General features: G+C 45.9%; 1 protein-coding gene across 2 annotated transcripts in view; it reads right to left on the bottom strand.

Moving 5' to 3' along the window:
• The window catches only part of RAI2 (retinoic acid induced 2), a 60168-nt gene that overhangs the window by 33423 nt on the left and 827 nt on the right, over window positions 1-25918 (bottom strand). Inside the window, exon 1 of one of the 2 annotated variants that reach the window (XM_046672636.1) lies at window positions 25641-25912. The exons of the other annotated variant lie outside the window; for it this stretch is intronic. The gene's annotated coding sequence lies outside the window, so the exon portion shown is untranslated. Of the gene's footprint in view, window positions 1-25640; window positions 25913-25918 lie in introns of those variants that run through there. 2 annotated transcript variants of the gene reach the window in all.

Here is a 25918-nt window from a genome sequence, read left to right as displayed (position 1 = left end):
AGAGAGCAAGCAAGAGGGACACCCACAGCACGCCCTATCTAAATAATTACTTGACAGTAGCAATGCCCATATGGTGAATTTGACAATGTCTAGGTCTTAATAATTTGATTCAATTTACTTTTTCCTCGGGCAACCTAAAGGCTTATCTATTTTATTATAAGGCTATGCAGTTTCATTTTCTATGGGTTCTGTGTGGCCGACAGTTTCCTAAAACTGGAATAATATGGGAAGAGAATAAAACACGAAGAGGAGAAAGAAGGAAGTTTGGGAGAAGGCTGGGTAGGAGAGGCGAGGTGGCCATGCCAAGGCAGCTTATAGGAGCGAGGGGGGGGCAATGGAATGGGATCCTGTGTGTAAGGCTATTCCATGTGAGGAATTACAGAAGAGGCTTCTGTCGTGGTAGTTCAAGGAGGGGAGTGGTGACAGGGCAGGGAAATGGCAGAGAACCACAAGAAGAGACCTGGAGAGATAAGGCTTTGATAAAAGCACTTCTTTGCTTTCAAAGGAACACTTCAGGACCTCATTTACGTCTCACCAGCACCTGTAATCTGTGAGCCCTCGCCTGCACGTGCTCCTGTTGGAGAAAAGAATGACTCATGCTCAATATCGTCAGTGACTGATCACCATTGTTCTTCTGCTCAAATGTCACATCCAGGCGCCCGTAAGTTGCCATTCAGAAATCTATTAGCAGCATAGTTGAAGTCAGGGACTTCCCTGACCCACTTCTACCAGACAGGGCACGCTTCTAATTCTGCAATCAGTGAAACAGCAAAACAATTAGAAAATGTGTGCGGTGGTATACTGGATCAAGCCAGGCAAATACAGCCCCGGGGAAAGGTTAATAGAACGTAACTCAAACAGCCTGTATGCTTCTAAATATGCCGGGCTGGTGAGCAGAACCAGACAAAAGGGAGTCCTTCAGAACCCAGAACACACCCACCCTGTTCCACCATCCTGACCGCTGTAGAGCAAGTTTATCTTGTGTCCTCAACTCTCCCCCCGGCACCCCGTTGCTGCTCCAACTGTGCCCTCCACACAGACGCACCACCATCCGTATCTGCAGTTTGACATCCTCCCCTCCCTAAATACTGTAGGCCTCCGGATCGCCCCAGCCCCACGGAGATAAGTCCGCGTGTTTATCCTTCCTGAATCGCAAATTCAAACTCAAATCATCGAATGTTATCTGATTATAGCCCTCTGCCCCAAGCCCCACCTTCCTCCTCTGTTCCCTTTCTTAAGCGATGTGGAAAAATACCCCTCCAAGAAAGGATTAGGAAGAAACTGGACAAACTGCCTTGTGCATTATGAGTTTTCTCCCCAAAAGGATTCAGCTTAGAAGTCTTTCTAAAATGTTCACACCTACGTTACAACCGCATATTGGAAAATCAAAAACAAAAGGAAAAATTCATTTAGGAGTCTTATGCTCCCAACAAAGCAAAACTATTTACTTGATTTTATTGTTTTATTTTTTAAGGAAATGACCTATCATGACAGAGATATAATTTTTGTGTCTCTTTTTTTTTTGCTCTGTATTTTATGATAAGACATTTTCCTCAGGGCTACAGAGTGGCTTGGAATCCCCTTAAATAGCAAAGCCCACCCCCTTCCCACTCCCCCCATCGCCATGTTCCCCCCAGCCCCCAATGGGTGTCTTAAATGATTCCACTTACCCACACCTTTCTGTACTGTCACATCCATCATGCACAGTATTGGGAGCGACACTGACAGGAAGCAATGGGACAAAGGCTGTCTGCTTTCATTGCAGCTTGAAAATTAAATACCATTTATTACTGTCCTCCCTTGGGTCAGCCACTAATTCAAACTTCTCCATAGCAAAGATACCCGGCAGTGGCTTAGCTGAACCCCAGAGTAGGCAATGGAAAAGGTGCCATGGAATTTGCAAAATTCCCAGACAAAATTAATGTATGTGCGAGGGAGCATTTTTTTCTTGGGGACGAGCATGTCTTCATTTGGGATTCTCCCAAAAGCAGACCCTGAGACAAAGACTGAAGTGCAGATAATCGATGTGGGAGGGGGTCCAAGGTAGCTCCAGTGTGGCAGTGGGGAAGTGAGCCCGGAAGGGAAAGCAGCCTTTCCAAGGTGCTTTAGTGAGCAGGCACTTGCTGTGGGCAGGCAGGGCTCAGTTCCTCTGGGACTTAATCTCAGCACTACCCCTGCAGAGTTGGGGAAGCTGGGGTGTTGGTCTCCCAATTCCATTGCAGTATTGGTTGGCGGCTGCCTCTGGGGGCATAAACTCCAGCACCTGTTGGTTGGGCTCAAAGCCTGGGCTGAGCACACTCCCAGGGCCAGCACAGAAGTCTTGTTGTGGAGAGCTGTGGAGGGTGGCAGTGACACACAGGCGGGTGGAATGAGTGCCAGGGACATAAGGGGTGGTCCCCAGAGCTTGTGTAAAGAGAGGGTCAAGGATTTAGGTGCAGGAGACACCAAAAAGTCTGAAAATGACCACTGTGCGGGTGCAGGCCTGTTCACTCCTCTTTCTTCACTACTTGAAATCCCTCCCGGTGTCCCCAGGTCAGGCAACAGGCCGAATTTTCCCAAGGTCTGAGCTCTCTAAAAGTAAACAGAGTGTCTCTCAAAGTTGTCCGCACCCAGCCTTACGGGGATCCTAACAGGAAAATCTTGGCGTTGGAGCCCAGGTCCCAGTCCACAGAGCGTGCAGCAGCCAATGGCCCTTCCAAAGACTCCAGTTTACACCTAAGGAGGAGTTGTTTTAGACTAGGAAACCTGGTTCCATTAACACAGCAATCCTCAGAGATGGTGTCTGTTTCACAGCAGAGCTCTGAGTCCCAGAGAGCCTGGCACTCTCCCATACGCGCAGCTCTCTTCTCCCAAAGGCAGAGAAATAGTCAAATTTAAGACAAGCCGTGTGCAAGTCAACTGCCTCATTCTTCCTGGGAAACCTGCTGGAATAAGTTGGGGGTTGTGTTGTTGTTTGATTTTTGCAAGCTCTATCTTTGTCAAATGCTATCACAGGCAACATTAAGACAGCTCTACATATGGCCACCAAAAGACATGTTCAAGAATGTTCATAGCAGCTTTATTTGCAATAGCCCCAAACTGGAAACCACCCAGCTGTCCGTCAGCAGGAGAACGGATAAACAAACTGTGATACATCCATACAATAAGATACTACAGAGCAATAAGAAGACGCGAACTGCTGAGATATGTGGCAACATGGATGGATCTTAAAAGCATTGTGCTAAGAGAAAGCAGCCAGGCACAAAAGACTATAGACTGCATGGTTCCATTTATATGAACTTATAGAACAGACAAAACTAATCTATGGAGACAGAAGTTAGAATTGTGGCTGCCTTTGGGGGATATTGACTGGGAAAGGGCTCAAGGGAGCTTTACGAGGTGCTGGAAATGGATTCTATTTTGATCTAGGGCGTGGTTACATGGGTGTATACACATGCAAAAATCCGTCAGCACTTAAGATTTGTTCACTCCATGCACTTTACTGTATGTGTTATACATACCTCAGTAAAAAGGTAGAAAAGCATAATAAGTAAGAAAGAATAATAAAATAAAATAAGTCAGCTCTAGAGAACACTGCTTCCCTCTCTCAGACAGGTGATGCGGTGATCAGAGGAAACTGAACCACTTCCCTAGAGTTTGGCCCCTAAGTAAGAAAATGGTGGAGAGGGTTCTCTTGGGTGAAGCTGGCATTTTGGCCACAGGAAACGAGAGACAGGAGGAAAAACTCAAAATGAGCAGCATGGAGCCTTTGGAAGGTCACATAAATGCCTTGGGGATTTAATGGGCACCCCTTCAAACACATCCACACACAACACACTCACACAGAACACAGCACACACACTCACACCCCACACTACCAGTGGGACACACCACAGATCCCACACACACAGAGTGCACATATCACACATTCACTACACACCACACACATCACATTTACATACACAGCCACATCACACGGCACAGATCCACATCCACAAACACAGCAGACGTTCATACCACATGGGATTTTATACACACACACACACACACACACACACACACACACAGATGGGAGGCAGCCCTTCTCGCAGGTTCAGCTCTTAGTGTTCCAGCACTGTCTGGGTAAACATCGCCTTCCTCCCACACCAACCATGGGCACTGTCATCATCATTATCATCATTGCCATCGTTCCAGGAACATCCCTCATGGATAGGGATGTCTCAGAGCACACACAGCTGTGCCCACAGACAAAGACATCTGCCTGGAGCCGCCTGCTCACCCTGAAAGCTGTCCAGGCACATCAGGTTTATGCCTAGTCCTGAGGAGTGAGTGTGTCCTGCAACCTTCAGCTTCAGCCCCAGTAGGAAACTTGCGGCGACATCTGTCCACGCTCCTCCTCTCTTTCTCTCTGACCTACTGGCCATTGCACCCTCCTCCAAAAGGAAGCCTTGTTTCACGTCTTAGTGAGGGACAAGTGTCTTCCCTGGGGCCCAGATCAGCCCTGGTCTTCCAGACAACTCTGACCTCATTGGTCAGAGAAACCAGCCCACAGCCAGAAGGTGGCACCTCCTCCAGTTGGGATGCCAGGGTGTCCTTGTTAATTTTTGTCATGGGCTTGGAGCATACCTACAACATTCTGAGATTCTAGAAACCCTTTCTTCCACTGTTCCTTGTTTGAAGAACTAAACCCAAAGAGTCCATTTCAGTATCTGTTGGCCATCTGGACCTTCTGCAGCAATAAGTCTCCACATGTGGAAGACAGTGAAACACGCCTGTTGGTGTACTCACAATTTCCCTCTTAGGATCTCACCCCAAAGGGATATGTACAAGCACGTTCATCACAGTTCTTTTGTGTTATAAAGACTGGAAACAACCTAAATGACAATGAAGAGGGAACTGATTAGTCACCGCAGATTGTTACACAGAATATTACTGGTCATTGCAAAGGATGACACAGATTGGTATGTCCTGACATGGAAATAATGTCCAAGGAAATTATTTAAGTAGAAAATAAGTGGAAAAGTCATGTGGTAGGAGAGAATGTGGATTTTCTACACGCAAAGTGAACTAATTTTTGTTGAATGTGTGTATAGGTTAAGAACTTGTGGAATAAAACCAAGTTTGTACCAGTTTTCTCTGGTATGATGACAGAGGGGAGTTCCTTTCTTTGTTTTAGATGTCTATAAGGTTTTCATTTTTTAATATGTGTTACTTTTTCCAGTCAGAAATATAAGATGAGAGACTAAAACCTTTTTTCTAAGGACTCATCACTGGCTCCCCACCAACGCTTTTTAAAGTCTGGGGTTACAGATACTCAGAGGCAGCTGGACCTTGAAGCCAGACAGACTGGGATGAAGTAGTGGTTCCAGCTGCGGGTCCCGGGCATGTGACTTTGCCTTGTTGAGCCTTCCTTTCCTCCAGCATCAACAAGCCTCATTGAAAGCCTACTCAATGACACCCTCTGTGCCAACCCTGGGGGCCATCATGGTGAACAAAATACTCACCCCCTTCCCACTTGAATTGTACCTATAGCTGTAAAATGAAGGTAACTTTGCAGGGCTACTGAAAGGATTATTAACATAAACAATTCCTGGCACATAAAAGCCCTTTGAAAACTGTCAGCTACTTTTTTTTAAACATCCAAGGAGTATGACTTAGTTAAGGTAGGATAGGCTGCCTGACAAATCAGTCCGCACCTGTAATGGCTCACTAATGGAAGCTTATTTCTTGTTTATGTAACAGTTTAGGGTGGGGGCTCCAGAACAGGCACTTCTGTTTCATGCAATGATCCTCCCCAGGTAGAGGAGGCTCTGCCACCTTCCAAGGTTACCCTGGGACTTTGCTCCAGCCCAGAAGCCAGTGGATGAGAAAAGAGCATGGAGGAAAACCTAGAAAGCTTTTATGATTGGACCAGTGGTGCACGCATCATTTCTACTCACATCCTATTGGTCAGAACTAAGTCACATGGCCACACATAAAACTGCAAGGGAAGCTGGGAAATGTAGTCTGGCTGGGTGCCTGGGAAAATGAACAAAACAGGTTTGAAGGACTAACCAGCTATTGTTGTTACAGTGAATTAGAGTAGGAAGCACACCTCAGTGACTGTGTGTTTGTATGTTTGTGTCCAGTCTGCAAAACGCCAATGCTCAAGGAAGCCTTTGCTCTGGGAAGTTCTGAAAGCTCTTCTCTGCTGAACTTTTAGTTTTCTGGAAGAACTCTAAGAAGACATCTTTTTAAATCTTTTTTATTATCAAGGTTGTCCTGCCACCATCTGAGATACTACTAAAAAACACCACCAGCCCCCAGCTCTGACTTTCACAAGATTTGAGATGCTGTCAAAAATAAATGCCAAGTCATCAGATTCTGTGTGAAAGAGATGCCAACACACATATAACTCAAACTAAAAGCTGCACATAGGAGCTATACTGTGCACACACTGTCATTCCTCCTCTCCTGAAGAACCTGATACGCCAGCCAGTGAATCCACGGACTTAATCATGGGAACTAAGAGGAAATATAATTTTTTCTCCTTAAGCTGACACTTTGCAGAACCAATACTTATGTGTCTGTCTGTCAGAAGCTTACATTATAGATTCAGAGGGCTAGAGATTTAATTTTACAGTTTGGTTTGCTTTTGTCATCCAGAAGATTGCATAAAGCCCACAGACGTGGTTGAGATAGGACAAGATGTGTACAAAATGATACTACTCATTAATTAATTCATTCATTCACTCACTCATTCAATAAATATATGTTGAGTGACTCTTCAGTTACAGCACTGTGGGTCCCAGGCTGAGGATACCAAGATGGAAGGCCCATTCACTGTCTAATGAGGGAGTCATCTATGAAGACACACAATTACAATGCAAGAAGACACATGATGCAGCGGAAGCACAGTTCGATGGAGTGGAAGCACAGATTACTAGAAAGGCCACTTGATTCTTTGTCATTTCTGATTTACTTGGCACAGAAGCATAAAGTAACTCATCAGAAAGTCTCCTATACACATTAGACGACATGAATGGAATTGTGAAGAGAAGGGCAATGTTCTGGGGCCCCGTGGGCTCTTTATTTATGCTATCATTGGAAAGAGATGTGGGAACAATGCTAGTAGCTACAGATTTTGGAATCCTCCTATGTACCAGGCATCGTGCATACTTGTCATTCATCTTGCCAGGCAAGTATCACCACTGCCCATTTTACAGATGGCATCCCTGAGGCCCAGAGAGATTAAGATATTTGTCCCGTTGTGTAGTAATCTGCAGACCTAGGAATTTGGTCCGTTTGACTCCAAAGACTGGGACCTTTTCACCGCCACCACTCACTTCCACCCCACAGTGAACGGAAGACGAGGGAAAGCAGACCCAGCAGACAGCAGTGGGACCTGGGACCTATGGCTTAATGGACTGTCAGGAGAGGCAGAAAGGGAGGGGGAAAGAGGTTGGCCTCAGGAGTCAGTGCTCACTTTGTGGAAGTAATGTGAGGATAAACTCTCACCATTCACTCATTGATTCAACAGTATTTAAGTAAAGGCTAGGTACCAGGTACTGTTTTAGGTACTAGGGATACTGCAGTGAACAAGACCGGGGGTGGGGGGACAGTGGAAGAAGGGAGAGTAAATATGCCAAAAATTTTTGTCACACATGAGAGGTAATAAAATAGATACCTTTTCATTCTTGATGTTGATAATTAGAGAAATGTATGTTAACAGAAGCCAGCCCCGATAGTCTAGTGGTTAAGATTCAGCACTCGCACCAGCAGGGCCGGGCTTCGTTTCCTGGTCAGGGAATGCCACCCATCTGTTGGTTGTCATACAGTGGTGGCTGCATGTTGTGGTGATGCTGAAAGCTATGCCACCAGTATTTCAAATACCAGCAGGGTCACTTATGATGAACAGGATTCAGTGGAGCTTCCAGTCTAGAAAGACCAGGAAGAAGGACCTGGCTACACACTTCAGAAAAAATTGGCCATGAGAACCCTATGAATAACAGCAGGGCATCGTCTGATACAGTGCGGGAAGGGGAGAAGATGGCACAAAAAGACCGGGCAGGGTTCCACTCTGCTGAACACAGCGTCACTAAGAGTCGGAATCCACTCGATGGCACTAACGACGACAATGTTAACAGAGGTTTTGGAAAAAAATCAATTTAAGCACAAATATGCCTTCTAAACTCCTGGAGAAGATAAAGGATATATGTATAGGCAAAAACTCCTCTTAAGGACATGAACCAAAAACATTGATAGTGGTGATCTCTGAGTGGCAGAATTATAGGTGATACTTACTCTTTTTGTTGCTTTTCTATAATTGTAAATTTTCTCAAATAAGTTTATTACTTAATAATCATTGAGAAACAAAATTTACTAAAATGTGGAAGAAAATAAAACTCCAAAGAACCAAAATCTTCCTCTCCTGGCATTTAAGCAGTAACTGACCTGTCGGCCAGACAGGGCAATGCCTCACTCCTATAGTTACGTGAATGATATCTTATTTCAACACACTGCCTGATTATTTCAGAATTCGCTCACAGGGGTAGCCACAGGAGGAAATATACACTCATCACTGAGATATTAGGGACTGAATCCTGAAGCTTAATTTTTCATTAGGGCATTGTGCCATTTTTCAATTAAGACAGGTTCATCTTTTTTTTTGGAAAGTGCTGATGTGTAAAACCTCATTTCCTTCCTTAGCACACTGGCCTATGTATTTTATTTTTAATTGATTTCCATGTGCTCCTAAGAGTGGCAGAGAAACTGGGCTGGTGAGCTCTGTTGCCACAGTATTCCTGGTGCTGGAAAGGAAACTGTAGCTCTGTGAGAACAATGCTTTGGAAAATCTGTAAAAACCAGTCGAACACACCTAAGGTTTGTATGAAAGGGCAGGCGTTACTCATGGCGCCTTTGACAGTGAGAACGGAGACTGAAAAGCCATCAGCCCTTCAGTAGTGAATATGCCTGGAGGAATTGGCCAGGTCTAATTTAAAAGCCAAGAAAGAACTGTCTAATAATGTCTCAATATAGTGGACTCATTGCATTATCTTTTTATTAAAACTATTTTCTGTGTTTTTGAATAAAAGAAGATTCCCACTACCCCCTCCCCCACCAAGTATCAAATCTAGAAATGAAAATACCCTCACTCAAACTAACAGGATCTGCGAGGGGCTTAGGTTCTTAACATAAGATTCTGTTTCCTGCTAGAAATATTGTTTCAGAAAAAGTAGAAGCAATGATAGAAGGACCACAGGAAACATCTGTGTATACAAACAGGCCAGCTCACTAGGAATAAAAATGCATTATGCATCCCGAAGCTCTAAATATTTTTATTAACATAGTTTGTTAACCGAGAACTGAGAAATAAGCTTCCTTAAGAGTGTTCCCCATCAAACGCTTTCTTCGATATTTCATTTGATTCTTAGGAGAGAAGTAACTCTGCAATCTTATCTTAGATTTTAGCAATGAGTTTTCTATTAAAAGTTATTTCTTTTCCATCTCAGGCTGAGCAAAGCTCTGGGCCAAGGGGGTTAGGGAATTTGTTTCATAAAACTGACAGCTTGGCGAGCATTCAATCACTCGGCACTACACAGCCCAGGAGAACAAATAAGTCCTTTTCTGATGCTGCTCCAGACACATTACAATGTATGTTCCACAGCTTTATTCCCGCATTTGTACTGTTTGCCTCTGTACTGTTTGCCCCCTGCAGCAACAAGAAAAGGGGGCAGAAAGCACATCAAAAACTACGATGAAACCTACGAGGACGCGAAATTAATCAACCACACTCTCATTTGGAAGTTGGAGAAAAATGAACACATTGGATATACTGTTTTAGTGGTTGTGCCTGGCCTTCCTTTCCAGAAAGCCAATACGTTCAAGGGATTCTAAGACTTTTTGTTGTCCTGTCCTCAGTGCTTACAGACGACGTGTCTTTGCAAGATCCGACAGAGGCTTTAATAAAGCAGATAAGGCAAGCTTGGTGGCTGCCCTTGGCAGAGGTGGCGCCAAGGGCAGGCCACTGGCTCGCAGCCTGGGCATCATTCTGGGCAGCAGAGATCAGCCTGCCCTAAACCCTGTACCAGCAGGGACCTAGCTTGGAAACTTCCTCTTTAACAGGCCTAACTCAGAGCAGCCAGAAAAAGGAAACCATTACAAAATTTCTGCCCTCCTTCCTAAAAAAATTTACAAGGACTTCTTTTTTTTTTTTTTTTTTTTTGGTACTCATTCACAAAGCTACAATTGAAAAATTCTTATGTGAGACACAATTAATCCATGCTGTTGGAAGATAGTGGTTACTATTAGTGAGGGATAATAAAGAGCACACAAGAGGTGTCTGGGGGCTGGTGTGGTCCCTGTCTCCATTGGGGTGCTGATGACATGGGTATGCTGTTTGTGAAAATTCTTCAAGCTGTACACTTAATAATGCGTGCACATTTCTGTATGTTAGGACTGTAGACAAAAATCTGAAAATAAAAATTCATTATGGATAACTTTTAGAATTTCTCCTATCCATATAGCTGGTTTAAATATCAAACATTACCAAGAAAAGAATAAACTATATCCCCCCACTGTTTAAAAATTCTGACCTATTTAAAGTGTATGTGAAATAGAAAACCTTTTCAAAATGCTGATACTATTATTTAAGCTTCTACCCACCGCGTCCTTTATGCTTGGGAAAGAACACACTGTAGGCAATTTTGCTATAACTAATATCCACCCCTCATAAAATGATACAGAAGGGCACAGAGAAATGACAAAGCTCATTTTCACTCTTGGACTCATTGTAGGACAGGGAACTGTTGGAGGCTCTTTCGAAAGACCCAAGTCCCATTTGAGCCTTTCTCGCTCCTTCCCTACCTGAGCCATGTGGCCAGAGGAATCTTATCCTTACTTTTTTCACATCTTCCTCTGTTTTTCCCTTTCTCTTTTATTTCCTCACACTGAATTCTTCTTTATTCCTGCTGCTGCTGTCCACCATGAGAATGAACTCTGATGCTTTTTTCTGTCACTGGTGTGAGATGAATGTGTCACCTCACTCTTGGATTCTCTCTGCATTTCTGAATGTAGCTGAAGGCTTGCGCCAGGCCAGGCCTTCACAGAAAAAATCTATTTCGTTAGTTTCCTAGGCCAAGTGCTCCTCTGTCCTACCATTTACAACATGTTGTCTGCTTATTTACTGAGGTTTATTTTGCAACAGAAATAGTTGGGGGGGGGCAGAAAAGGAACGCTTTTGAAGACAAAAAAATTGTCATTTGGTTTCAAAAGAGTTATTAATAATGGAAGGCTACGGTTGCTTTGCAAATTAAGATCTGAATGGTCTACTGTTACAAATGATTTTGCATGTTGCTGCTCTTAAAAAAAATAAGAAGTCTTTTCTAACCATGATTTCAAGGATGTAGGAACATATTATGTAAAGAAACTGCTTTGCTCACCAGGACCCAGTTTAAAATATTCCCATGTCCCATCTGGTTGCAAAGTCCAGATGCTGCAGGACCAAAGAATTTGTTCACTCACCTGGAATTCACCCAAAATGTCCGGATGAATCCCTTGGATGGGTGGGACTGCAAGGAGGACATGGCACATGCTAGTTTCCGGGAAAGCAGAATGCACTTCTCAGGCTCCTATTTTAAGAGAAGCATTTCACTGGGACCCTGAGAAGCTATCTGAAAGAGCTTGGGAGATGTTCTTGCCTTTTCCATTCCCAAGCTCCCTTTCCACTCTGGTGGAATTCCCATATGGAGTCCTGCGGCTGAACTGTCTCCACTGCTTTGGCCCCAACCAGCCCAGATGTCCATGTTGCAGTACCACCTCTGGCAGATGGAGTGACCAACTCGTCCCAGTTTGCCCAGGACTGCCTGGGCTTTAAAGCTGAACATCCCATGTTCCAGGAACACCTCCCTCAATCCTGGGCAAACCAGGACAGTTGGTCAGCCTAGTGGCAGGCCACCGTCCAAACCCCTCTCTCTCAGCCAGGCCCAGTGAAGGCCTGAACCAGTAGGATTACTCTATGTCCCCCACTGTTTACAGATTCTGACCTATTTAAAGTACATGTACTTGGAAAGTATATTTAAAGCCACCGACTGAAGGTGTTCCTAGCTATGGACTATGGCTGTCAGATTTTCTTTTTTTTCCCCATTTTCGGGCCCACTCATTGTTTTCATCACACTCCATTCAGAATTTGGGGGTCAGAGGATATGTGGGCCAGTGCCAAGATTTTCTGACCACTCTCCCAGGTCTGGGCTGCCCCACCCCTGGCTGCAAAGGTGGGGGGGGGGCCCGGGTACCCAATCTCTCCCTGCTCCTGAGTTCCCTGGCTCATCAAAGGGCCTAAATGACAGAAACCAGGGTGTTGTCATAATTTACTCTGTCTACCAGCCATTACCAGGTCCCACAGAGTCGGCCTCCTGAACACTTCTAGAAGCCAGCCACTTGCCTCCCTGTCCACAGCCACTGTGCTGCTTCAGTTCAAGGTCACTGCTCTCTCTGGATTATTGCAACAGAGCCTTTTGGTCTTCCTGCCCTCCTGTCCCAGTTTGTTCTCCACTAGGGAAAAAAACAAACACATAAAGTAGATAATGTCACTGGCCTCTGTGAAACTGCTCAGGATAAAGTCCAAGTTCTTTATCAAGGCTTACAAGACCCATTATGATCTGGGCCCTGGCCGCCTTTTCTGCTCAGGATCCATAGTTGCCCTTTTGCCACCTGAGTTTCCTCATCTGCAAATGAAAATAGCTGTTTCTGAAAATTACTGTGTGGTTTAAGTGAGAACATGTATCTTAAATTCCTGGCCAAGTGCTTCAGCTCTCTCATGGATTTGGAGTATCTAGAGATCTTCATCCTCCTCCATAGAAGTGATAAAAAAAAAAGGATGGAGCATTTGACGTTGGCGATTCCAGAGAGATGGGGCAAGCAACAGATTGGAAGGAAAGGAAGAAGCATCCCATACAGATGGAGGATGGAGAGCTTCGTGTTTCAAATATCTAAGACAGATTAGAGAGTGGGCCCAGTTGAGTAGAGGAAGCTGGCTCTCACTCACTGATGAGTGATGGTGATAGAGACGAGAGGCACAGGAGATGGGGCTCCTCTGGGGTGCTCTGATTTGCTGAGCTCTCTCATGAGTAGATGGGCACAGAGCTACATGGGAAGATGGAAGTACTCAAAGCACAAGAATTTGACATTTCCCCGGCGATTAATGTGGACAGAACCCCTGTAATAACAGAAATGAGGCCTTGAGTTCATGCCTTTGAAGACTTGTTTTTGGAAACAGACAAACTGGGGGAAATTTGTGTGTTTGTACTTTTTTATTAAACATTATCAGCATCTAAGTGCAATAGAGCACACTGCCAGGAGCTGAGGAGGGCCGAGTTGTTAGAGATGGTGATTAAAATGCACTTTAGGAAGTGCTGCCTGGCTCAAGAGAATGAATGCTGGTTTGAGACCAAGCCACAAAAAAAGACACGTGATTTCTGCTCTCAGAAAACAAAACAAAACAAAACAAAGAGGGAGAAACAGAGAGAGAAAAGAAAAAAGCATAGTTTCTGTGGGAGAAAACACAGAAGATTTGTGCACACTTAGAAAAAAATGATTCCACATTACTCTTTTATTTTACAAATATTCATAAGAAAAACAGCCTAACAGCTACTTTTGTGAGTAGCCTCAGCTACCTTTACCCCTGCATTTTTTTTTAAACAAGAACAACATTCTCAGCACTGATGAAAGCTAGATCAAGAGCCAAGGTGGCCAACGCGACAGTCCCCTTTCCAGGGACCTCTCCAGGCTGCCTTGCCACTCACACCGTCGCCTCCAATCCTGCCTCAGGGCACCCGGCCTTTGCCCTCCAAAATGGACAAAGATTTTATGGTGAAGAAATAAGGGTGGAGGACCAGCTTTGTTTTCTGTCTGCCTCACCTGCTTCATTTTTCTTTCCTAGTTAACTTTTCTGCCACAGTTTAATTGCAGAGAGCAGAAAATAGGACAGCAAATGGGCCTCTCCATCCGGGCTTGCCCTACATCACCAGGGTGGTCCGGCAATTCCTAGAGATCGTGCCTCTTCCTTCACCCTGGCCTGCTCTCCATCCGCTCCCAAGGAGCCCCAAATCAAAATGAACGCATTCCAGAACAATCGCCAAGGGAGTGACCAAACTTAACTGTGGCCCAAATCCAGTTGGGACGGGGAGAGAGGCAGGTCCCTGGGATAGCGGCAGGAAGGAGTGTCTCCCAGCTGATCTGAGCCAGTGCCCATCGCTCTCTGCGTACCAGGAGGTAACAGCTGTAACAACTGAACCCCAGGCCACACCACTTTAAGATGCAGGAATTAGTTCTTAAGCCCAGGTAGATAATGTTCAACCAAAGGTCTTAGTACCAGCAGCATCTGGAAACTTCTTAGAAATGCAAATTCTTGGGCCCATGCTCCAGAGCACTGGGGGCGGGCCCCAGGTATCTGTAGTTTAACAAGCCCTCCAGGTGATTCTAATGAACACTAAAGCTTGAGAACCACTGGGCTCCAGGCCTCTGAGAAAGGAAGGAACTGTATTGGGCTGGGAGGGAGGAAGAGAGACACAAAGCTGGTAGGCGTTATAGGAGAGGGGCAGATAAAGCTGGGAGCAGAGGGGCAGAATGGCACAGTGAAACAACCATGTTGTAGAGCTGTGCTGTCCAATACAGTAGCCACTAGCCACATGTGGCAATTTACATTTAGAATTAAAAATATAAAGACAAATATTGCAGGATCCCACTTAAATGTGGAATAAAGAAAAAAAAGCCAAACTCATAGTAACAGACAGGAGAATGGTGGTTACCAGAGGCTTGGGGGAGGGGGCCTGGCGAGTTATTGTTCAATGGGTACAGAGACTCAGTTTGCAAGATGAAAAGAGTTCTGGAGATGGATGGTGGTAACGGCTGCACAACGATGTCAATGCACTTAATACCACCGAACTGCACACCTAAAAATGGTTAGCAAAAAAATTAAAAATAACATTAATTAAAGTAAAATTAAAAAGTCAGGCTTAAGCCACACTAGTCACACTTCTAGTGTTCAATAGCGACTTATAGCTAGTGGCTATCATATTGGACAACATAGGACATTTCTATCATTGCAGAAAGTTCTATTGAACCAGGTTGTATAGAATCCCAGTTCCACCTCCTATAAGCTGTGTGACCTTGTGTAAGTTACTAGCCCTCTCTGAGCCCCCAATTCCTCCTTTATGAAACAAAGCTTATAATACTCCCCTGCCTCATATGGTTGTTAAGGAGCTGGAAATAAAATAATAAATGTAAATCACCTGGTACGACTGTCTAGCCTATAGCAGGAGCTTGACAAATGACAGGTAATATTGTTGCCATTATGATTTTATGAGCAGCCACTGGAGACGTTTTCTAATGGAACAGACAGTCTGCATTGGCTAGGATGGACTCCCTCCACTACGTTTCAATTGCAAATTTCAGAGCTTGTGTAAGTGGCTCTATTTGCAGCAGGACAAGCCAGCAGGGCCATCGCGAAGCAATACCCATTTGCTGGCAGGCCAGAAAGGTGCCATCCTAATCTAGAAGTAGCATGTAAGAGACTCATAGTAAAGCTATAATTCTTGAAGCCAGAGAGCCTCACTTTGTGTGGGGTGAGCTTTTTGTTTTTAACCACTGATGTCACAATCGTTGGGATAGTCCATTACATTAAACTCAAGGCTTCAGTGGTGTTCATCTAGAAAGATGCCCAAGAGAGCTTGTAACCTTCTTGTAAACCTCCCCCCATATAAGAAAACAAACAAAACCCAGCCCAGAGCAGTTGTACAACCCAGAGACATTCTCCCCACTGAAGGCCAGTCGCGAGGGGGAAGATGGGCTGGGAAAATGGGAAGAGGGCTTCATATGTGAAGTTTTATTCTAACGAATTAGGAAATAGGGAGTCACTGACTGTTCTTGAGCTAGGGTTACAAGGCTAGAGAGGTGCTTTAGCAAGAGGAATAGCAGCTGGGGGAGCAAGGACAGGAGTAGGGCGGAGCAAAGAGGAGACTGGGGCCAGACCCTGGTGAGCCAGGCTGAGGCCTGCACTCATGGGAGTGGTGGGCAGGGCTGAGAAGAGGGGAAAGTGAGTCAAGCCGACATGAACTAGCAGCAGAGTTGACATCGGGAGCCAGTGGTAAAGGGCCCAGGCTTCCAGCATCGGGGCTGCATGCTCAGACATTATGACCACAAGGCCAGTTTTCCCTTCAAACTCCCCTGGAGAAGCAGTTCCACTCTTCACATGGGCTTTGGACAAAGCCAGCTCTCTGCGGGTGTCGGGTCAGAAAAGTCGGGTAATGGACCCTTGCTCAGATCAGTTCTCATGGCTCAGGAATCATAATAGAGGCTTCCCTTCCTGATCCACTCAGGCATCCTTGGTGAATCCTAGACTTTCTAATGTTCTGAATGAGTAACACTTAAAAAAAATGGAGGGTCCAACATGAGTCGGACAACTTCTGCCTTTGTCAACAAAAGATGTTAAACTACAAATGCTATGCCCTCTCTTGATCATTCATAAAAGAGACTTTAACACCAAGAAAAGTGGGAAAGGCCATTTAAGAATACAGGGGAGTTCTGTAAAATGGAAAAGGTTTAGCTTTCAAAAAGGAACTCACTACATTTTCACTTTTCTTTCATTCCACTGTGAATAGGTAGAAATTTTGTCCCATGCAGGCAGTGGTCCACAAGCCTGCTCTGTGGGGACCATGGTTTGTGTGACATTCCAAAATGGTTCCCTGTGTGGTTTGAGCTGTAAGAATTAGCCTTGATGACCCAAAATCCAGCTGCCCAGCTCCTAAGAGCAAAAACAAAGCTTGAGGTTTCTGGCGTGGGTGTGCCCAACATGGAAAGACAGGGCAAGAAGCAGTCTTTTCTTGCCTTCTTAAAATGCAAGTGATAAGCCACAAAGGATCCTAGAACAAATGGTCTCATATTGATATTTTCACATTCAATAATTTCATATTTAGTCTAGTGGGTTAGTGATTTTTTTTTCATAAAAGGAAACTGCAGCCAGAGCTAATTGCTCAATCTGAAATGTATCTGGACATTGTTTAGATGTTGGAAAGGAAACAGTAACGTTGCAGAGTTTTAGCAAAGAGGAGGGCATTATTTTAGAAAAAAAAGGCAAATGTAAATTAATAAAAAATATAGCTGTGAATGGTTTTCAAAGCTTTGATGTATATAGTCGAAGAAAGAGCACCCTATTTTGAGCTTTTCTTAACATTTTTCTTATTTTTAAATGCAAAAGGAAATTCATTGGCACAGCCTCAATCCATTCCCATCCATTGATTTGTTAGCCAATCAATGGCCATTGTAATCTGAAAAAAATAACACCAGTTTCTGTGAACCTTTCCAAGCGAGGCTGTGTTCAGCTAAGCTTAATAAAGAGAAAAACAGCAAGGACCATCTGGAAAACACTCTTCCGGAGTTGCAAAAGATAGTGGCAGCCTTTGCCCAACCTGCTATAAATAAGTGTCTCAGGAAAAAAAACACCCGATTTTCAAATCTGTTTCTACTTAATACAGCTGCAATAGAGTTTATTTAGCTTTTCCCTATAGCAGGAAGACTGTTTGCATTTTTATGACAAGGGTCTAAATGTTTTTCACAGCCATTTCCATTGCCATTATTTTGAGGAACAACATACCACTCGGACTTGTCTGTTTGCTTCTGCAGCACACAGCGGTGGCCCCAGTGGCCTCTGCACCATGAAACTGGCCTCCAAAGCACAGATTTATGATCCCGTTTCCTCTCCCAGTGTTGCAACCATCACCCAAATCCTGGCCTGCGAGGGGCTGGCAACTTAGAATGACCAAGTGTCACGTGCTGCAAATCAATTATTTATCTGCCTGGACCCAGCTCGCTATGGCTGTCTGCCAGCTCACTGCCTCATCTTTTACGATGACAACGAAGAGTCAAACTACTCTTAAAGCAAGGCTAGAACTCGCCAATGAAGGTCTATTGCTGGCTTGGTAAACCCCTGCATGCTCACCTTTCCGTCTTTCCTCATCGGCTAAGCCTGCAAAGGAATCCTTTTACACAAGACACTCTGAACTCCTTCAGACACGCTTTGGAAAAAGTCAGCATACCTTGGATGACTGCAAAATGAAGCAGCCCCCACTGATGTCTGCACTGAGCACCTGCTCATGCCCTCAAGCACCCTCAAATGCTCATCCCACTCTGAAGACCAGCAGGGTAGGGTTGACCTCAGACACTTTCCTATGTGAGTGATCCACCTCTCTGTCTTCCCTCTGTCTCCCAAGCACCAATCCCATTTCCATGTTTTACCCCCATGACACCTTCCCTGTGAATACACGAGGCTCCTGTCTAGCCTTTCAAGGGACCATCAGGAAGAAGAGGGCTGAGGGCTTGTCCCGCGGCATTTCATCTGCTGCTGACTGCAGGCATTATCAGGTTCGAGCTGCCTGAAGGAGCCCTGCTGACATTCTCTTTCCCAAGCAGAACTGCTGCAAGGAAACAAATGTGTGTGAGAGGGAAAACAATTGGGGGGGGGGGTGGAGACCACCTGAATTTGAATGTCCAATAATTTTGAAAAATGCTCCATCTACCCACCATTGACTTTCTCTCTCAACGGTACTGGAAAACATAGAAATTAGTGGCGGGTAAAGGACTGCCACGATCTGAAATGAGTCTATTACAGTGTTACAAGCAGAGCTCTCCCAAGTACACTAAAGGGCTAAATTAATTGGCTCAGGCTTAAGATGCTACAGGAGAAATGACAGTGGGGAGGGGGCGGGGGTGGAGGAAGATGCCTGGTGGCTTTGAAGGCATGCCTGGAATCAGGTGCATGTGAAAAAGAAATTAGGGAGGGATCAACCTGTTCTCTTTATGAAAAACCAGAGAAGCCGTTAGTTATTACAATATGCCCCCAATTACCTATGCCTCATTCGATTGCCTGCCATAAAAAAAAAACTGTGCTTACACAATCTTATAGACTCCCCACCAATCTTAGAATTAAATCAGGCACATGACCCGCTTGCAACTGTTAATTAATCACTCCTATGAATTGTATATATAAAAGTCAGAGGGTAAAATTGTGTCTTTTATTATTTCAAATTGAGTTTTCCAAAAACCACAAATTCCCTATTAAATCTTGGTCTAGACCAGTGGTTCTCAACCAGGGGCGATTTTGTCCCAGAGGGGACATTTGGCAAGGTCTGGAGACATTTTGGGTTGTCACAACTAGGGTAGGGGGAGATGCTACTGGCATCTAGCTGAATATGTTACAACGCACAGGACGCCCCCCCACAACAAAGAATGATCTGGCCTCAATGTCAGCAAAGCCAAGGTGAAGAAACTATGGTCCAGATAAAGCCAACTCTGTTCGGCCTTTAATATTCTCATCTTTGGCAGTAATCAAAGGGAGAAGGCCCCATTTTCTCTGAAATCTAAGGTTGGTTTACATATATGTTGACTAAGGACATACTTACTCCTTTCCAAATAAATGAAATAAGTTCTCAATCCGAATCCAGGAGCATTAAAGAAATACTGTGATGATGGTGGGGGTAGGTAGAGTGCATTTTAAATGCATATTTCATCAGTCTAAATGGATGGAAATTAATATCTCGTAAAATAAAATGATTGCTTAGTTATGTTCCACACAAAACCAAAATCAATACATTGTATCTTACTTAACCTGCAATCAGACTTTTTAAAAAACTAAAACAAGGAAATGCCATTCTTTCTCATTTCTTGCTAGTTGGGTACACATTTCTGAGCATGAGGCATTAAAAAACAAACAAGCAGACAAAAACCTTTTTTTAAAACAGATTTTTCCAGAGCATAAAAAGCTTCCTGAATCATTCCATTTTATTTACTGTAGATTCAATCATTCTTAGTGAGCAAAACATGCAGCCCATTCTCTTGGTTATGCCTGCCTGGCTTTCCAAATGCCCTCAAAACTGGGATGATGAATCACATACTTTGGCCCCACTGTGCCAATTAATAGTAAGCAAAGAATTCCACGCAGCCAAGATAGGACTTTCTGCCTGGTGTGTGTGTGTGTGTGTGTGTCTCTGTGTGTGTGTGTTGGGGGGTGGGTGGGGGTGGGAGTCCTTTAGTCAATTGTTTCCAGAGGGTTTTAAGAGCAGGTGCTGAGATTCTCCAAAATTCCTTTAGTTCTAGAACATTCTGTGTGGCTCTGCAGTGACCCCAGCATGGGGATGGGTTTTGATCAAGAAAAATACATGCTCCTAGAGTTGGCCTAGAGCTTTCAAACTTAAACCATGAAGGAAAGAATGGCTGACAGCGATACCATTTCGACCCTTCCGGGCCACCATCCCTTTCTCTGAATTATAAGGCAAAAGTGGCCATACACACACACAAAGGCAAAAATAACAACAATGACAAAAACGCCCAAACACACCCAGTTTTGGCTGCCAGCGAGGCCTGATTCTGTTGCTGAAAAAGAACAGTTGCTACAGTGCAGCTGGAGGAGCTTTTCCAGGGAACTGGTAATACCCTGGCTGTTAATGAATTATTTTTCGCCAGAATGTCGGATTCTTCCTGTGCTCCAGTAAACAGTCTGCTTCTGCCATGGGAAACAAAACCAGCTCCTTCCGAGGAGCTCAAGGAGGTCAGCCAAGGGTCCCCTGTGGGGGCAGCCCCCTCAGGAGCCAGAGCCACAGGCGCCTGACCTATAAATCACTGCAGCCCCAAGTTCATTATTCCAGCCCTTTCTGTCTCCTTGGGCCATGCCCAGCACGCAGGGAAGGGCCCAAGAAGACCATAGTGCCAGCTGCGATCCTTCCCCCACCCCCCGGAACTGTCCCTTGGTCAGGTTTCCTCATCTGTGGCACCACAGTGTGTGAAATTGGGCTTCCTTGCATTTATTCTCCCTCTCTCACAGGAACTGTATTAATTTCCTTGCTCTTGTATTCATCAAAAACTGTCAGGAGATGACTATGTACATCTCCTTTTTTCCTTTCTCTTCTTTAAGACTGGCCCCAGCCTCAAATAATCCACTCTCAGCGTTAGGGTGTCTACTGGGACACTATCCTCCAAGAAGAAATCCCTGGGAAGAATATTATTAGAGCAGGTGTCAAGGAAATCAGTTGCTCAGGCAGGATACAGCTCTCCAATGGACAAGGACACCCGCCTGGGGTGGGGTGTGGTGGGGTGGAGGAAAGGAAAGAAAAGGGGCCATTTTGTTCAAGCCAGCCCCACCCACTCCCATCCCCTGGCCTTGCTCTCTCGTCTCCATTAAGTTTCTGGAGCCCACATTCCTCATGGAACTTGACTGAGCAAACATGCTTGACGGGGACCCCCAAAATGGCACCTTAGCTACTGAAAATCAAAGTCACCTGATGCTATTGAGTCAGCCCCATACCTCCCATCTGCCATGGAGATGGAGGGCGTTTATGCCTCCCAAACATCTGGGGGTGCTACAAGGCTGGTGGTTAGTTTGCTCTAGAGCAGCGCTGTCTAGTAGAAATATATATGTAATTTTGAAGTTTCTAGTAGGCACTTTAAAAAGGTTAAAAGAAACAAGTGATATTAATTGTAACACTACAGCTTAACGAATATAATCAAAATATTATCATTTCACCATATAATCAATATAAAAATTATTAATGAGCTATTCTGCATTCTTTTTTTGTACCGTCTTAGAAGTCCCGCACATATATTATCCTTATAGCACATCCTACTAGCCACCTTTCAACTTCTCAACAGCCACATGTGACTAGTGGCGACTGTATGGGAGGGTGCAGATATAGAACATTTCAACGGAAACTTCTATTAGACAGTGCTGTGCTGAAAGACCAAAAAAGCTGGGAGAAGAAGAGTGACAGGTGACAGCAGCACAGGCTATAGAGTTATTGGAGCTAAGAATTACAGCAGAAATGGGAAGTGCAAGGATTGGGATGTTCTAGGAGCCCAGCCCTACCTCCAAGTGGAGATTAACACAGCCTTTTCTGAAAGGCCTGGGGCCCATGCCTGCATTGTGGGGGGCTGCCCCACAGCAGTGGCAAGGCCAGTGAGTATAATCATTACTCAAGGCATCTGCTGGTCGAGCTACCTCCATCTTAGCTCTTCTGATCTGTTTAAGGCAGGGGCTGGGACAGAAGATCACCAAAGTCACGTACGTTCTTTCAATAACAATTCTGGGTTTGCAATCTAATTTGGTGAAGCAGATACAGAAACATGATCAAATTACGTGCGCCTGTGCCTGTGCGTGCATGTGTGTTCTTGCCTGGAGAGAGAAGGCGGGTCATGTGCAAAATCCGGAAGTACTGATGTGGCCACCAAAATCACCTCCTCACCAGCTGCCATCAGAACACAGGAGAGCGGCAGACTCGAGAGGCTCATCAAAAATTGTGAGCCACAAAGGAGATGCCGTGAGTCTGGAAAGTATGAGATGATGGGCACTCGGGCAGACCATCAGGTGGGAGGGAGAAGTGGTAATCACAGGCATTCTCCAAAGACAAGAGCTGCCAACTCTACAGCAAGGATGTCACCCTGATCCCCAAATCAAGCTTAATTCAGAATCCCACACAGGTTTTTGTGTAGGGGAGAGTGCAATTAGCCATCTTCCCCATCCCTCCTTGAGCGCCTCCTTCTCTGAGGTCCCCCTCATATTCTGATCAGGGAGGCAGCAGAGTCAGAAACACCTCGTATATGGATTCAAATCCTGGCTCTCTCGATGGCTCGAGAATTTCTACGGGGTTAAAGGTTACCATCTGTTTGGAAGGGGGCTAAGGGACTTGCTTTGATGATGCATTTGCATAGCAAGACCCAGCCTCATTTTTATTTAGAGTTTATTTATTTGAGATGGTCTCAAATTTATTTGGTCCTGCCATGGACCTTGGGCTAGTTACTTAATCTGTCTCAGCCTCAGTTTCCTCATCTATAAGATGGGAATGCTATTGCCCATCTCATATGGGTTTGTCGGCTTGGAACTACCCAGGGCTAGACCTGGAGAAGGACACCGGGGGCTCTGAGTCCCCACCTAAGCATACACATCTCTAGATTTATCTCTGCTGGGTCTCCCTTGACAATGACTTACAGCCGCCTCCTCACCACAATTCACTCCATCATTTAGTCACTCAACTATCATTTATTAAGCAACAGTTAGATATTGGGGATTCCAAAATGAAAAGGCACAGTCTTTCCACCTGAAATACTTAGGGACTATTTGGGGACTATCTGCTTGGCACATAAGCATGTGCCCTGGGTAGCTGCGCTGCCTCACTGGCGGGCTTTTCCTCTGCAGTTGGTACCATATTTTGTGAATGGGTAGGGGCTGAGGACTCTGGCCTTTGGGAGAAATAAATAAGAGACTTGGGGGAGGCGGAGAGGGACATGTTGCCCCTTTAAATCATAACCAGCAGTCTGGAATCAGACGCGCGACTGGAAATGTCTCTGAGCCTCAGACTCCTTATCTGTAAAATAATGCCTCCATCACATCATGGTTTCCCACATGTGAAGTGTCTGGCAGACAGAGGGCAACAACAAATGGTAATCCCCTTCCCAATTTATATCCCCCCATCACCCTCCTCCCCCAAATCTAAGCTTAGGGAAGGAGCCAGAGAACAGACACTTGCTATTTTCCTATTGCAGATTCAGAGCACGCTATGTGGATATCTCCACGTACAGAATACCTCCATTCTGGGTCAAATGGATTTGGAGAGGCTGGTCCTATCTAGTCTTTGGGTCATTATAGCTAGAGCTATATCTGTCTCCTGGTGCTGTAGCAGTCCCGGTAACACCTCGTCACACACCTCCCAGCCTTTTTCTTTCTTGCCTTTCAGAGGCCCTGTCTTGGTGGCTCCGTTTTCTGGCTACAAGACTTTTTATTTCACAGTTCTTGCCCAACTGCCCACCAACCAAGTTCTCACACTGGCAACTGGCATCACCTGAAAAGCTGTTTTTTCATTTGTTCCTGAGATGGGCAGGTTTTCCAGGGCCAAACCTCACTGAGAGAGGTCTGGGGTTTCTTTGCATAATAAAGGACCCCCCTGGGTGGCTGAACGGTCTCAGAGGCTGGTGCCAAAGCAGCCAGTACCCCAAGTTCCAGTCTGACTCAGCTCACAGAGCTGGGCTGCCCTGCGGATGCCTCTAGTGGGCATCTGTCAGGATGAGATGCAAGTGCCCACTTGCAGGATATTGTGTGTGTGGTGGCGGGTGTGGGTTTGGGGGTGGGTGGGTGGTTTCTCTGGGCTTCTAAGGGGCAGAGAAACTAGGATGCCACCAGGCTTATGATTCTGTGCCTTGTAGCCACCCTCGGCTTCTAAAAGCGGCACAGCCCCCCATGTTCCCCTTTGAGAAGGAAACACCAAGGACAAAACAGTGGGTGGGGGCATAGTGCTGCTCTGGCAAGTGCCTCCCACCCACTAGCCTCCCCACTGTCCTCCTCCTACACTGCCACCCTCTACTGTAACAAAGGCATATCACAGCACATTTTCAAAGTTATCAGAAGTCTCTTGGTCAATCAACAAATGATTCTGATGACTCAAAAGGAGGAAAAGAGACATCTCGAAAACAGTGGGAAAGATTCGCTGGGAAAAGCACAGAAAACCTTGCCCGCTGCATGCAAGGCTAAGAATTGTTTTCTCCCTGCTGGCTGCTTTTCTCTCTGTTCTAAAGAGGAGCTTCCAAGAACCAGCTAAATAAAAGGATCACACCAGAGGATGAGAGATAATGCTAAACCAACAAAAACAAAGACCCAAATGAAACAGAGCGAGCCATGAGAATCCGCGGTTATCAAAACTTTGTTTGGTCGTATCTATTTATCATCGCTGCACACTCGGGCTCTGCAGAATATCATTCTGTTGATGTCACTTATCCTCAGCAAAATATTTACACATCCTTAAAAACGCCAGATGAGGGGGGCTGGCCCGCGCACTGCCGCAAGCCGTCCCTCAAGCCCCATCGCTGAGTTCTGGGCAGACCGTGAGGTGGGGGTACGACGGAGGGTGGCTCCAGCGGGCACAGGTAAGAGCCACAGTCAGTTCTGGGAACGCGGCCACCCGGGCGCTGTGACCTGCCCTGCCCACGTCTTCCCTACCTGACTCTGCAAGAAGCAGCCACATCCCCGATATGGTGTCAGCGCCTCCTCCTCCTCCCCCTGCCTTTCTCATTGATTAAGTTCTCAAACCATTGTTAAAGCCGGCTTGCTTTTCCCTGGAAAACTGGGCTGAATTCATTAAGCTTCGCCCTGCCACAAAAGGAATATTCATAAAAGTTTGGCAGGCAGAAAGGGAGGCTGACTGCGTGCCATGGGGTGGGTGACAATTCGCTCCTCCAAAGCCACCTTCTCCCTCCATGCCCCATCCCTCTCTTCGTCGTGCCCCAAACCTACTCCAGGGACTTCGGATAGGGAAACACAAAGCAGCAGCTGTTTGGCAACATTTCTACCCCTCGCCGGCAACTGTGGTGGGATGCCATTTCCCCACCCAGGCGGAGCTTATCCTGAACAATAGTCGGGCTTTAAACAGCAAACAAGCAAACACACAGAGCACAACCCCAACCCCGAAAAAGCCAACGCGGAGAGAAGCAAGAACTCCCTCCGCGGCAAAGGGCACGGCTGAAACGCACGCAAAAATGCAGCGAGAACGCTGCTCTGTGCCTACAATGGCAGAAAGCCCGAGCTGGTGCGGCCACCCCGGGGCTGGGCACTGGGGGGCACACGGTCTCCTGGGGCGCCGACGCACACTCACCCGGCTCCGGGACGATGCGGGGCTGGCCGAGCGTCACAAAGACGAGCCCAGTGCGATCTGGCAAAACCTAACTTTCCACCCGGCTCGCCAGGGCCGCCAGATACGTCAACAGAATCCATCTTTCGAAGGGCCTGGAAGGCGCCGGGTTTTCCGGGCCGGGGCAGAGCGGCGGAGCCAGAGGCGGCCCGGTGCGGTGCCCGGGCGCGGAGTCCGCCGCGCGCCGCCCTCTGCGCCCAGTGCCAGCGCCGGTGGCGGCCCGAAACCCACTTCGGGGCCCC

This window comes from Equus quagga, chromosome 10, assembly GCF_021613505.1.
Source record: "Equus quagga isolate Etosha38 chromosome 10, UCLA_HA_Equagga_1.0, whole genome shotgun sequence".
In the NCBI taxonomy this organism is placed as follows: domain Eukaryota; kingdom Metazoa; phylum Chordata; class Mammalia; order Perissodactyla; family Equidae; genus Equus; species Equus quagga.
This window is presented reverse-complemented; position numbering and strand designations above follow the sequence as displayed.